Source organism: Drosophila gunungcola, chromosome 3R (genome assembly GCF_025200985.1).
Source record: "Drosophila gunungcola strain Sukarami chromosome 3R, Dgunungcola_SK_2, whole genome shotgun sequence".
NCBI classification, from domain to species: domain Eukaryota; kingdom Metazoa; phylum Arthropoda; class Insecta; order Diptera; family Drosophilidae; genus Drosophila; species Drosophila gunungcola.
Window position 1 is genome coordinate 9081729 of NC_069139.1, and position 15534 is coordinate 9097262.

The 15534-nt window shown below is 38.9% G+C and overlaps 1 protein-coding gene across 2 annotated transcripts in view; it reads left to right on the forward strand.

Annotated features, from left to right (window-relative positions):
* LOC128252076 (ETS-like protein pointed) overlaps window positions 1–15534 on the forward strand; it is a 59698-nt gene that overhangs the window by 36706 nt on the left and 7458 nt on the right. The window lies entirely within an intron of this gene.

A 15534-nucleotide genomic window follows, 5' to 3' on the forward strand; every position in this document is an offset into this window, starting at 1 on the left:
AACATTTGATTACACATGGAGGAATCAATTGATGTTATTAAAATTCCACAATCTTCTCAATGTAACTTATCACAAGCTAAGCAAATGACAATCATTAGTTCTTTTAAATTTCCTAGAACTAGGAAACCATAAACTTTACATAAAAATATGATAAAGGTTGGACCTTGCAAAAAAAAAAGTCTTAACAATTGATAAGGAAATACAGTCTAGTGAAAAACAAACGTATGTAGGTAAACTTAATCGGAAACTATCAGTGAAATACTTCATTCACTTGTTGCTCGTTTAAAGACCAAATGAATGGCCAAAATCATTCAGCATTCCTGAACGTAATCGAACGAAAAATTACCCGATATTGAAATTACACCGATCGATGTGAGATGGATATTGGAGCTCATTAAGCGATCACTTTTATTTATTGCACCATCCTCCGCATCGATTTGGCCAAATGATGAACAGTTGTTTGGCATGTGTTTAGTGCATCCGGCACAAGACTCTAAATCACGACCAAATCCATAACTAAATTCAAATGGAGAGCCAATTCAAACAATTCATTTGTACAGATACTATATATTTCCCCGGTCCCAAAGCGATATCTGTCTTGGGGAATGCAGCCCATGGAGCTTGTTTTGACTTTATCTGAGTTATATTTTTGTGATTTTAATTTATTTATGTGAAATTGAAACGGAAATTAAATTTTAAAACAAATAGCGAGCTGCCTGTCGGTGTGAGCTTGGCGCCAGCGTAGGCAGCATATCTAAATATCTATTTAAATTGTTTACATATTAGGGGCACAAGAGGGTGAGGGGGATGCGGAGGGAGTCGACGCCAGGGCACAGCTTGAGATTGAGATACATTTATTTAATGCGTCGCCGTACAAATTGGAACACAGCAGCAACATCATCACCATCATCAGGCTGCATTGTGCCCCTTTTGTCTCTCCAGAGTTGCAGTGTCAAGATGATATAGTGTGCGCTACAAATTTTGTATTATTAATCAACTGACCCCCAGCATGGACCCGTCTGCACTTGGCGATGGTCATGGAGATGGCGTCGCTGCTCCAAGTCAAAGCAAACCAGGCCCACTCCTGCCATTATAATAAATTAATTGAATTTATGGTCTTTGACACATTATGACCATAAATGTTTAAGCAGTCGCCGACGTGTGCGCGGCTAATGAAACAATCAATTTGTTGACTAAACCAAAAAGTAGGGAGAGGGATGAATATTTTCGGTACCTTTTTTATACTCTTGCATTTGTTTTCTTTTTTATTTTACTTACTTTTAAATTTAATTTCTTCAATGAGTGTAGTGGCATAACCCTATAACTAGTCATCAGCTTTTAACATAATGAGCTGTGAAAACTCCTCCAATTCCTGCTGCAATGCTTTTTAAATCGATCCTGTACCTTAACTTAAATTAAATCCCCATCAATGTCATAGTGCGGTTGGACATATGTAAGTCCATGACGATCGTTTCAGTGGCTAGGTTCTCGGCATCAATTTGATTCAATCATTTGAGCTGTTGTTGTGGAAGTAGCCCCTGTTGTCAGCATTGTTATTATTTCAATCTTGCGGATAAGCCACCGTCGTCTGGGGGCCCCATCCACCGATGTTGGATAGTCATTGTCCCTGCCCGGCCCGCATCTACGGAAATTATGCGACTCGGATCGGATCGGATCGGATCGGTTTGGATGGTTTCGGTGTGCGTTGTGGCCAGTGGTTTGTAGGCTGGTTTTCTTAATTCGTTTCGATTGTCTTTTTGTCAGTCATTAATTTGCTGCATTTGCATATTATTGATGTTTACCCTCCCCGATCATTTGCATACGAGTGTGGATCTCGCCTTTTCACTCTGAGGGCTGTGTGAAAAATTGATTGACCCCAGCTGGAGAGGATTACTATAGAGATTCCGGGAAGACTGTTGGGTCTGGGGTCCTAAGTGCGTGACTCGTTGACACTTTTGGCCCGGCTCCTGGCACTTAACTCCTAGGCTCTCCCTTTCCAAAGGTAATTATGCAGATGAGTGCCCTGCGTTTATGGCATCCAGGTGTGGCTAGTTAAAACATGAAAATAAATAAGAAAACCTTCACGTCTAGGCCTTAAAAGTCACTCATTAAAACTAAAAACAAATTATGATTAATTATACACATTAAGAATCGAGTTCATGCCTTTTGGCAAACGAGTTTCCAAATCTTCAAATAATGAAAACAGTGTCATGAACACGCTTCACTTTTGCTATGGCCAACGAACTGAGTCTTTTCTCATTTATACTATGTATTCTTCTTTTAATTTGACCCTCCCACTGGTGCAACACCTACAAGCGAAATCAGCGAAGCGCAAAAAAGCTGAAAATGTTTCAAAGTTTCATCATCACTTGAAGATTCAGGAGGGGGTAGTCGTTGGCTTAGTAGTTGAATGATTTACGGTGTTGCACTTTAACACAGCTGGAATTTATGCATAAGTCGGGTGGCATTCGGTATTTGAGCACCCTCTTAATTTTCATCCATTCATATGGAAAGTATTTTTAAAAATCCCCCACGCCACAGTATTTTCATTCGGATTCGATAAATTTACAGTATCTAACGCTTACTCAGCGGGTTAAAAATTTTTGCACACATCGGAGATACAATAGCCCACAGATACATATGTGAGCTGGCGGATTGTTCGACGGACTATAGACCTCATCATGACCAGGGTCTTTCAATGTTTTGGTTGAGAGCGTATCTAGGCTAGTGTATCTTAGATATTTGCACGCAAAATTGCCGCTGCCTTTTTTGGTTGTTTTTCTTCTGCTTCTCCTTCATTCATTGTTCTGCGCTCCTCCTCTGAAAACATATATAATCGTACATATACATTTATGTTCAAATTTGATTTGTTTTTTGTTTAACCCGCGTATGATGTCATTAGGCTGTGTCTAAAACCCTTAATGAAACCCAAGTCGAAGTGGAGAGAAATCAAGTTTATTTAGCTCTGGGAGCTCTGCGGTGAAAATCCATTTCCAGTCTCCCTCACTCGTCCATTGTTTCACTAAATTTAGTTTTGCGAAAATCACCGGGCTATATGGCTGTTCCTATTCTATGATTTGCCATTCATGAAGTTTTAGTGTTCGTATTGCCTTTATTCCTCTGTTGTTTTCTGTGTGTGTTATTTTTTTTTTATTTCTACATAATAAAATGCTTGATGCGTGAAATGTTTGTCCAAGCTTGACATGTTGCCATTGTTGCCTCTTGCCGGCTGTTGATTCATCATCATCATCACCGTCATCATCATCGCAATAAAGCTCCATATAACCTCAGCCCAGGCAACCGACCGATCAACCGACCATAGAACTGTTTCTGTTTCAACCTCTTTGGATCCCGCGATCTCCACCAATCGTTGGTTGCTTCACAGAATGACACATTTAATGCACATTTGACTTGTAGATCCATCTGACTGAACAAAGCACCTCCATTCGTACACCACCATTCCCCCACCGCCCTCTTATTTGAGAAACTCCAGTCACATGTCTTCGGGGTTCTCGCATGTGACAGTTCGTAAATTCTCCATCTCGCTTGCCCTCTGTCAGGTTTAGTTACAGTTTGTTGGTTTTGAAAATGACAATAGAATGACAATCTTTTAGTTCTCGCCAAGACAGACATGTGGCAGACAGTCACCGTGAAAGGTAGAAAAGCGTGCTTGTCATTTTCACTTTCATTTGGCAGTGTTTATGATTGCATATTTATCGCGCTGAATGTAATAGGTGCTGAATTTTTTTAAACTTTTAATAACTTGCTCCATTAAGCTGAACTTGTTTAGATCTATCTTGTAATACATGCGTTCTCAGGTATCTTCAAGTTTTAGGTATACGTTTTAATGTAAAACTAATTTATTCATACTAAAGTGTAGTAATTTTTTTTTAACCAGTAATTTTTGTACTTATTTTTGGCATAAAAATCAAATAAAAGATAATTCCACAAAACGAAGTAATTTTCGCAGTTCCCTGGAATTCAGAAAACACATAATTATACATGAGCAAAAAATATATTAAAAACCAACCAAATTATCGAGAATCCTGCTCATATGAGCCACCCACCAAGAAGAACGCAACCGATTCCAAGCCAATTACCATACAATGTGAGGCCGAATGGGAAATATGATCACCTCGGGTTGCTGCTTCTACTTCTACTTCTACTTCATTTACGGCCTCACCGTATTAATTACGCTAAATTCAGCCATTAACGCAAGATAGTTTTCACCTCCCACAAATTGCTTTGGCAACAGAGCAGAACAGAAAAAATTAGAAGCAAAGTTATAGATAATGTTTTCTGTTTTTTTTTTTTTTTTTGGTGGTAAAAAAATCTTTTTCGATACGCAACATAAAGCTTAAAGAGTCATAACATGAGGAATTATGTTGATTGCAAATTTGTTAAGGTCATAAAGTGGAATTTCATTTTTAATTTCAACGCCATTGTCTTGCAAATGCACAAGAGAAGAAGAACCAGAAAAGAAGAAGCATATTATTATGGCATTTAGCGGAATTTAAGGCAACCTACTTCAGCCTGTAGTCTGCTTTCAGTGCCAGCAAATTAATCATTCGACCCGGTGGCGGCGAAGGAGGGGGCGTGGCCAGGGGCGGGGGCGCAGCAGCGCCTTCAGGGCCAGAAATCACATTGTCACTAATTAACATAGTCGACGCCGTTGGGAGTTTCGGACTACGCGCCTGCGCGCTTCGCTGCTCAGAGCAACTGCTACTGGAGCTTGGCTTTATTACGGACTTATGCGGCTGGTAATACTGGTGGTGATCTAGGAACCGCTTTCGGGGATGGTTGGGTGCCAGAGCTCAGAGAGCTGTGAAAAGTCGAGTCAACGTTTTCAGTTTTCTGCTGTTTTCACTTGCGTTTTTCCCCAGTTTTGTGCTGTACATTTAGCACGGTTCAAAAATCCACAATCATGTGGGGCCTCTTTTTTTTTTTGTTTATAAACTAGAAAAATGGGTTAGGCCAAGAATTTACCTGCATTCATAAATTTTAAAGTTAATTTTTGTTTGAAGAACCTTTAAATGTATTACTAGATATTTAAGTGACGACCAACACACTTTTAAAACGCGTATTTTTTGAAAGAATCTTAAAATTTATTACTAGACTTTAAGAATTCGGGACTTAAATTTTGATTTTTAAATTCGATTCCAAATTGTACCTTTTGGCAATAAACATTAAAATGTATTTAACATTTAAATTTATATTTCCCGCAAAACTTTTAAACGATTCTATCTTATTTTAAAGTAAATTCTTAAAGCACATGTTATTGGGTTTTTAAAGTAATTCATATTATTTTAATACTACCCAAATACTTTTCAAGTCTATTCTTTTTTTTTCAAAACCGAATTCCCTAGAATCAGCATTCCTTGGCTTTGTTTCCACTTCTGTGTGAGTTGCCTGCATTCTGCGGTTGGTCCGGTGAGTGGCTTACATAACAGCACCACCGCCACATCATCGGGTGGTGCAGCCTGCGTATGCATACATTTATCTATCTTGCGCGGATTTCGTTTAATTTATTACCATATTCAGCTGAATCCGACGCGCAGCCAACCGACATTGGTTCTAATACGGCCTGCACTTAACCCCCTTTCCCCACCGCCCCTCGTTTTTCCCTGAAATTCAAATGGGATTCCGGGGGCAGAGTGGCTCGCGGATTGGAACTGTTGCTGATGTTACTGCCGGCACATCAACAACCACACTATTGTTGCCGCCTGTCGACGGCGGCGTCTCCTCGAACTTTAATTTTTTACGTTTCTGTTCTGTCCTGCTTTTTTCTGGGCTTTTTGTTATTTTTTTTTTTTTTTTGTTTTTGTCTGATGTGTTTTCATTTTATTTCGTTACGTACGTAGATGTAAATTTACGCCATAGAAAAGCGTTACGGTCGAGTTCATCTAAAACAAAGAACGCTCAAAAGAACAGCAACAGCAACAGCAGCAACAACAACACACGTGTGGAGGGGAAAAAAAAATTAAACATTAAATTTGTATAATGCGAATGCCGCTAATAGCAGGGGGAGTGAGTGAGAAAGGGTCGATTTGGAGGCCCGAAAAGGCAACGAACGAAAACTGAAAATGAAAGAGACGAATTGCATTTGATTTCAGATGCAAATGCAGGCCATGCCACATAGAATGATATATGCATCTGTGTTGTGTGGGGTGGTGTACTACCTTGAGCTGAAAAACTGGGGTTGACTTTAAACCAAGTGTGAATGATTATATCTGTGAAAGATACAGGTCCCTCCATAAATAATAGAATATGTTAAAAAAAAGTTTTTAAATTGGTTTTAGCTTAGCGAAAAGCAAATATTTTTTCTTAAATGATTGAGATTGAGATTGATTTTTAATTTGTTGTCATAGAACCACATATCGAAATGGGACAAAATTTTAAAACTTCCATTTAAGAAATCGTATAATTACTTGCTAAAATCTAAGTAACTTTTAAATAATTAATTATCGTTTTGTTAGACCACTAATTTGAATGTATTTAACTTGTCTAACGCTTGCAAATCAAATTATAAGTCACAAAGAAAAAACTATAATTAAAAGGTAATAATATATTAAGAATTTCCGAGCTTAGGCTAGAGGTTTGCGGGTGCTGGCAATTAATTTGCAATCAACTTTCAAAACTCTATTTGCCAAGCGACGCCGAGGCAAAGCACTTTATGCATCATCAAGAATTAGGCAAACAAAAAGCCGAACGACAAAATGGAGAAATAGGCACACAAGCACATATTCGACAAAAGATACCGATACAAATGTATCTTTGTAAATAGAGTCGGTGCCAAGAGTCGCTTGCCCAACGAGCGAACGCCAATTTATAATTATTAACTCGCTGCAAACGGCAAACAAACGAATCAAATAAATAAAATCAAATCAAATCAAATCTTGGAACTTGTTGTTTGTCTACTAGACCACCGAACTGCTGTGTGAAGTTTGCTGGCAAAGGGGTAATGCCATGTAAAGAACTGAACCAACATCCGTTGGATGAATGGAGCGGACTTGAGTTGGGCTTATGTACGAAAACTGAAAAGCCTGGCCAAAGCCGGTTGGCGATCGACTGAATGAATGGCCCACCGAATGAATCAATGAATGAGTGGGGAATGAATGAACTGTAACTTGTTTTGGATTTGCAGACAATCTGCCAAGACTCAAAGACTCCAATACCCCAAGACTCCAAGAGAGACCCCATCTGTAATTTGGCTTACCTCTTTTTTTTTATTATTTATTTCGTTCGCCTTTTGAAAAGAGTTCACATGAGCGACAAAATGTTGACCGGATGTGAGGCTGCGTTTTTTTCTATCTGCCTGCCTTGTCGCTCCTTCGCCTGTCTCGCTCTCGCTTAATTATATTATTAAAGCAAATTTCAACGTTAAAATTAATAACTCAGATGAAATTATGTCTCAGTCGTCTGTGGCTTTTTTTGCCCTTTTTTTATCTCTACCTATTTTATACCTTCTGCCTTTTGAGTTTTGAGGACATTTTGTTGCCGCAATTTCCGTTGCATTTGCTGGAAAATATCCGCCTAACCTTTGACCTCATCCTTCTATCCACTCAGCCATCCATCGATTTCTTAGTCTTAGACCCCATCGCGATTAATCGGCTGTCAGCGCCTTGGCAATTTCCTTGCATATTTCCGTTTTGAGGCGTTTTTCCATCAGCTTTTCTTTTTCTTCTCAGCATTGCAATTCGTGTTTATTTACTTTGGCGCGCGGTGAACAGGGGGTCATTTTGCAATTTTCATTAACAATTTCAGTTTTTGATTTTTGCGGCCGCGTGTGCGCTAATTGAATTGTGTTGAAAATTTGTTTTCTCTTCGTGATTTGTTGGGGGAATCACGCGCGATTGATGGGAAAATTCAAGGGAAACAAAATAGAAGAGAAAAAAAACCAAAAAAAAAATATCTTTTTATGAATAGATAATATTTTATTTATTTTGTTTTTAATTTTTTCAAAGTAAAGTTCCAATTATTTCATTTTTTAAGACATTTTTTTTTAACAAACACATTTCCAACCTCCATTAACAAAATATAGTAACCACTCTTGGCCACTTCCGGTAATATGCCTTCCACTTGAAAACCTCAACGCAACACGAAATTATGATGCTAAAATCAACAAACAAATACTTCAAACCAAGATAAATCCCAGACGGGGAAAAAAGTTGCCTTAAAACCACCCTCTCTATAGCATAGCTCTACTGACCCAAAACCTTGGGAACTGACAAGGGAAACAACAAAAACATTTGCTAACAGCACTTGTCTCTCCGCAGACAAATAACAAAATTATATAGAAATGCAATTGGGATATGGGAAATGCAACAAATCGGAAAGGGAAATGTGGCCTAGGGGTGTGTACACAGGGGAAAATTAATAATATATACAATAAATCTTTTAAAAATAATGTTTTGATCGTTTTAGCAAATTTGAATTAATTTTACCAAACAAAGTTGTGAAATTAATTTGAACTCAAGAATTCGCGTTATAAAGTAAAAAATTTTTCATTTGTATTCTTTAATATAAATTATAATATTTTTATTTAAAGTGTAATAGTCAGAACTTTCGTTTTATGAGGGTTGTTTAGCCAAATTCCGTCAGAGTGCAGCAGCAAGTGCAGGTTGAAATTGGTTTCAGATGATAGGGGGTGCAAGTGGTGCTGGTGGTGCTGGTGGTGCGATGCCTATCAGTGGATGCAACCACCATGCACAGGACCTGTGTGTGAGTCCTTTGAGTCGGCAGCTCCTTCTGCTGGTTGGCTAGTTGGTTGGTCGGTTGGTCGGTTGGCTGACTGTTTGTTACGTGTGTATTGCCCACGTTTGTGGCAATAATTTATCCAACTCAAACACCTGAGTTTACGAAGTCGGAACGTGGGAAAATTCTCATTTCCAACACCCCCCCTCCCTTTTCCTTTCCCCGTTGGCCAGCAATGGCTAATGCAATTTGGCCGGGCTCAAAGCGAACTCGTAAATTCTGTGCAAAACTTGAACATTTCTCAGTCTCCGTTAATGTTTCTCTTTCGGCTTTAGCTATTTTCTGTATTTTCTGTATTTTCTGATCTTTATCAGTTTGAGACCTGCCTGCCCTGCTTAGTGGCTCCATCTCTCCATCTCTCTCTGTCCCTTTTATTCATTTTCATTTAATTTTCACATCGTTATAGCCATTGTTGTTGTGTCATTTATTTGCCTACATTTGACTGTTCTCTTTTTTCGTTATTTTATGTTTTTTTTTTTCAACTTGTGGTTTTTTTTTTTTTTTGGTTTTACTGGTATCTCCCGCTCTCTTTGTTTTAAATGCGTCAAAGTGTAAATAAATTTGAATTTTCAGCTTGCTTTAGCTTTAATTTTCGAAACCCCCACCACTCCTCCCTCTCCGCGTCTTCTTGCAATTTTAAAAGTGTCGAGCCGCATTTGTTGTTTCTGTATTTTTTCTGAGCTGTCGGCCTTTCGGCGTTTGATCTGTGCGCTTGCGCAGCTGATTTGTTGATATTTTCAGTGTCCACGTTGTTGTTTTCTTATTGTTTCATTCGCTGCTATTTGCCAGCGCCCTTGTTGTAGTTGTTTACCTGAGAGGTTTTACTCTATTTGCTTAGTCCCTAGTAAGTATCTGTAATGCCCCAAAGTTGTCCACTCCAACGTCCATAGATAAGAGATGAAAGTGTGATGGCAAAGCGGGCTTACAAGGTGTTTTTCGTTTTGTTTGTTTGGATAAAATGTGGCAAAAAGTACAAAATGTATTTGTAAGCTGAATTATTGGTTATTATCACTTGATTATATTTGGTTAAAGTAAAATTATAATTCCCTATAAAAATTCAGTGCAAGTTTAATTTCGCCTATTTATTAAAGCAATTTCATATCCGGCCTCTAGTTTTTTATGCTAGTTTTCTAAGAGATTTCTATATTTCTATTTCAGTACATTTAATAAACTTTTTATCACAAAGATCGCTAGAACAAGTTTAATAATTTGTCTGCCGTTTAAAAGTTATGGCCCATAACGCAACAAACATGGCCACCCCCTCTCAGCTCTCCCACGCTCCACCCTCCTTAATTGTTCGTGTCCTTTAACGAGACATTGCGGCGCAATGAGCTGGAACGACTCTCCTGCATTTGTTGTGTAATTTATCAAAAACAAAAAAAAAAAGTAAAAACTATAAAAAGTTAGTTGGCTAGCGTGGGAAAGCGTCAACTACCATGTTTACCGATAGTTGAATGGCAATTAAAAACTCATTGCATACGAGGTGTGCAATTAAAAGGCTGCCAGGATACTCGATTACCCATTGCTGCGTCAAAAAGTGTATCCCAGGGATTGGCAAAATGTTTTATTGGCTTGCATTCATCTCGTATTGTTCGTTTTGGTTTCGGTTTCAAGCGAAAAATGAGCAACAAGCAGCAAGGTCGCCCACAAAGGACTACCCGCAGGACATTTCGATGAATCAAAGCAAAGGGAATACGAAAAGAACAACAAGCAAATGAGTAGACAACATCCGGTAATTTACTTCCTTTAGTTCCGAATCGATGCACCTTGAGATTCTTTTTTTTTTCAAGACCCAGTTCAATGCCTCTGCTGGGTAGAGATTTCAGATTTTATGAATGAAAACTGCAAGAACAATGCGGCGAGGGCACAAGTAAATTAGGCAAGCCCAAAGTGGCCCGGCAGGTAGATATTTATGCCCTCTCTTCGGGTCTTGAGATCCTTAGATCCCCGGGCATTCTAATATCCCTATATCGCTTGACTGCATCTTGTTCGCCTGGAGTAAAGACACGGAACGGAGGTGGAGAAATTGAGGAATGAGGAACAAGGAACAAGGAAGGAGGAAAAAGGAAAAAGGAAGGAGGCAGGATCATGGAAAAGGAGCAGGGGAAAAAACACTGGCTGCCTGCAGTTTCTCACACTCACGGTTAATGTGTGGGCGATGCCTGCATCTGTGTATGTAGTCTCACACAATCTGACCCTGGCAATAATACACTTTAAGAAAATTTTTGATTTGGTTTTAAAAATAAATAAAATGGGGATTAATTGGATTTTATATTTACAAAATTGATTTTAGTTTAGTAAAATTATTAAACATTTAATTAATTTTATTTCTTATAGAATTGTAGAAAAAAATGAATATTTTTGTTTCCCTGAAAATAAATTAAATTGTTACTATTTTTTATAGGTGTTTATTTTGAATTATTACCATTCTTAAAACGTTTTTTATTTTTATTTCATATAGAACTCTATCTAAAAATATATACATGGTTTTCATTTTAAAGAAATGTCATTTTTAAACATTAAATATAATTAAAATACAATTTTTTTTAATTAACTTTATAAAATTAAATTTAAATATTTTAACTTTCCTTATAGAAGCCCCATGTTCCTATTTTCATTTTTATTGTTCTGTTTGGGACTAAAAAAAAAAGAGCAAACGCAGTCAGCGGTGCACAACAGTTGTCCCTGCCTACAGCAGCAACACATGTTGTCGCTGTCCGAAATTCTGTCGACGCACGCAGTTTTTTTTATGTACGAGTATATCTCCCTCGCCGCTGCTGCTGTTGTTGTTTTAGTTGGCATGGTGATAGTCGGACAGGTGCAGAACTCTCTGACATTTAGTCAGCCGCTTGAGTTGCAACTGCCCCACCCCCGCAGCTCTCGAAGGTTCACATACACATACACATACACATACACATACACATACACATACACATACACATACACATACACATACACATACACATACACATACACATACACATACACATACACATACACATACACATTCAGGTTCAGGTTCAGTTTCATTCGTTTGTGCTTTGCGGTACTCTAGCTGTTGTTGTCGTACCGCTTTATGGTGTTGTTGTTGCTATTGCTGGAGGTGACCGCATGCCACATTTCGGGTGCGTTGTAGCCGCGCAGTGGGAAACGGCCATAAATGAGCCATTTAGCGAGTCACTCTCTGTCTTCTGGCCAACTGTTTCCCCGGCTGCACATCTGACCAACACACACAAACACACACACACACACACAAAGATAGATAGGAGGTCCTGACTGGAAGAAGTTCTGATTGAAGATCACTTGATGGCCAACAAGATCATTTCCGGTTTGCCGGGAAGTTGTGCTATTGATCTTAGATCTAATTATTGAAGGGATTCCCCGACATGATCAATTGTATGCACCTAAAACATTAATAAAATGACTTCTGAAATGCGTGATAATTTATTGTAACATTTAGTAAACAGATAAGTAAAACAAAAATAGGTACATGGAATACCCTGAATAAACTAACTCCTGATTGATGACCTAAATAGCCATAAACCGCATTTCCTGTTTTTTAAACCATATTGTTAATGACCTGACATAAATATTGAAAGGATGTCAGCGATGTTCAGTCACTTAGTCTCTACATAAATGCTTTCTATAGTTCAATTTGAAAAATATTGACAAATAATGAATAAGAAATGTTTCAAACGAGTGACAATATTTGCATCACAGTCAAGATATTTCAGTTTATGATTAGTTTCTCACGATCACATAAAACTGATAAAAATATATGTTGGTCTTGCAATACAGGTTTACGAAAATATATTCTTTAAATAAAAAGCATACTTTTTTATTAGCTCAATTTAAACCCAATCCCAGATTCCCATTTAGAAAGACATGATCAGTTAAGAAAGCAATATCAGTTGGCAATATCTTTCCCAGCATGATCAGCCAATTTGCGCTCTCAAATCTTAAAACCTGACCCACAATCTTGATACACCTGTCAAGAAGCTCCGATTTCCTCGACCATTTCTCAGGCAACATCACAGTTAGTGTCTCATTTTCGCACATAAGTCACAAAACCTCTCAGTTTTCAGACGGTCTTTGATCGATCTTTGATCAAGATTCCCAGATCAATGACATCTCCTCTATTTAGCAACTGCAGGATCATATCCTACTTCAGCAATCCAAATACAAATCCAAATCAAGATCAAGAGCACTTGGTAGCGTTTTGCTTAATCAAGTTCGATAAGTACATCTCCGATATACATGTGTGGAGATGGAGATATCTTGCCCACAGCTGCACATGCGTTGCCATGTTCCTATCAAAGTATCTGGTTTCATTTCCGCTCTCCTCGGCCAGGAGCTGTGAAACTCATGCGGAGCGTAAGAATCCAGCGTTATTATGATTATTGTTGTTTGTATTTAGTGTGTGTTGTTTACGGCTCCCAACAATCAGAGGTAGCTGCTGCTTCTGCTGCTGCTGCTGCGGCCGTTGAATCTGTTTATTTTGTTGTCAAAATGCAGGTATTCTTTTCAACCTGAAATTGCACTAGATGATGGGCGAAAAGAGCGGGGGGGTTTACATAGAAAATTGATATTATTCTTGGCCCCTGCACGGAAGCAGCAGCTTCAGAACAGGTGGGCTAGGTGAGCTGGGTGGGTTGGGATTCCTGTGGGATAGATGTGGGTTTTTTTTTTGGGGGGAAATGGGCATTACTGGGAGCTGTAATTATGGTAGTATGCGTGTCAAAGCATCAGCATCAGCAGCAGCAGCAGCAGCAGCAACAACTACTGGCTTGTGTTTACGATTTCCTTCCGTTTTCCAGCATAACAGTTTATTTATTTATGTGGCTTGTCTTCTAACAGGTTCTCCCTGGTATTTTCGCCTCTCTTTCTTCTGGCCTTTTAATTGATATGCCTCACGCGCAATGCATTGACATCCGATTTACATTAGCGGGATGGGGCCGGAAGTGCTTGCAGCTAGTACAAAAGACATTGCACAGCACAGAGTACAAAATACGGAGCACTGGGACTGGTGGTAGTGCAATTTGCACACGTGCACAGCGTAACCGAGATCCTGGCGGGGATCCTCCTTTAGACGATAGCAATAATTTGATATCAATTGAATGGCTGCTGATCTCGAGTGTCAGCCGACAGCTGTTGGCAGCTTAGCGAATCCTTAGCCCAGGACTGTGGCCTCTTTGTTCTTCCCGTAGGCGCTTCCTGCAACTCCTCCTCTCTGATCCTTATTGCATTAAATGTGTAATCCTTTTGAAAGCGCAGAACGAGTTTTAATTGAAATTCAACTGAAAATATTCCTCATCCATTTTGCTCCTTTTTTTTGGCACACACCATCTTTTCTTTTGGTACACAGAAAGAAAATGCTATGTAACAAGTGGAATAAATGTTAAATATCCAGACATACGAGTATGAAGTAGTATTAACATACAATAGTGTTTGTGTAATGAGCGTGTGTTGGCAGAGCGCCGTTAGTCGTTACTTATTGAGTTTATTTATTTATTTATTATTATTATAAACATAACTAATCGTAAAGGAACGAAGGTAGTTTAATATTGTTTTCTTTGAGTGAATACTAGTCTAGTTAGTATGCAAATTCTGTGACACATTTGTGGCAATCCATTTAGGATTAATCTTAATTTTTTCGTGTGCATTTATGCAAGACAATGACAATTATTATGTTAACCCTTGGCTGCGAACGTGTGCGTTTTGGGCAAGTAGGATCTACATTTACTCCCCTCAAGACGAAGACTCGGCTTGTTTTGTTTTGTTTTCTTTATCCCTTTTTGGTGGAAGTGTCGCCGGTTTTATGAGATTGTGATTGGTTTTCCGCTTTGGTGGTGGCTTTTCAGCGGGTTATATGTAGTCTGTAGTCTGAAGTCTGGGGAGGAGAACCAGGAGGAGTCGGGGCTCGATGGTTACGCTCCTCTTCAAAATGTGCGCACGTGCTTTAACCGGAAATGGTCGTAAGCGAGGCGCATCAGCTATCTCGCTCTCGACAGCCCCTTCTCTCCCTTTCTCCCATATAGGTAGCTCTGCTTCTTTCACTGCGTTTTTTGTATTTCCGCTTGTTTTTTTCATTTCTCTCTATTGTTCTGCAGCACTTTGCGCAGCAAATCAAAGAGGAAAAAAAAAAAACAATAAGCTAACGAACAAAATATTTTCAAAATTTATTTAACATTATAAATATGATTGTGCTTCGGGAATTCTTAAGTGGCCAAATAAGAAAAGGAAAACAAGACAGAAAGGCCATCCTTTTGTGGTCATAACCAAACATGGTCAACAGCTGTTTAGTTTTGGGGCTTCCATTTGCGTCTTTATTATGTGTGCCGTTAAATCATTGGCAAGTTTGTTTCGTGTAATAACTCCCAACGCAGAACTTTTGTGCTTTATCAGCTCGAGGTGCATTGCGGTTTTCCAGGAAACGGTGGCCACTTGAGGCCATTGCAATGGCTATCAGTGGGCCAAGAATCAACAAGTGATTCCCCCGCCGATAAGAGCAGCTGCCCCCAAAAGCTGATAAGCGAAATATTCACCTATGGCTTCTATAGGGTGTTCGATATCTTTATCCACCTAGCCATGGATATATCTCGTTTGTAGTGGAAACGTGTCATTCTGGATTTCACGTTTCGGGCTCGTTTCGTTTTTAGCCCGAAAATCTAAAGTAAATTGTCATTGGCTGGCGGACGGCGGAAAAAATGCCCCAAAACACGTTTCCAGCGCGCTGCTAGCCACCATTTTTTTTTTTTTTTTTGATTAGCCAAACCAAAA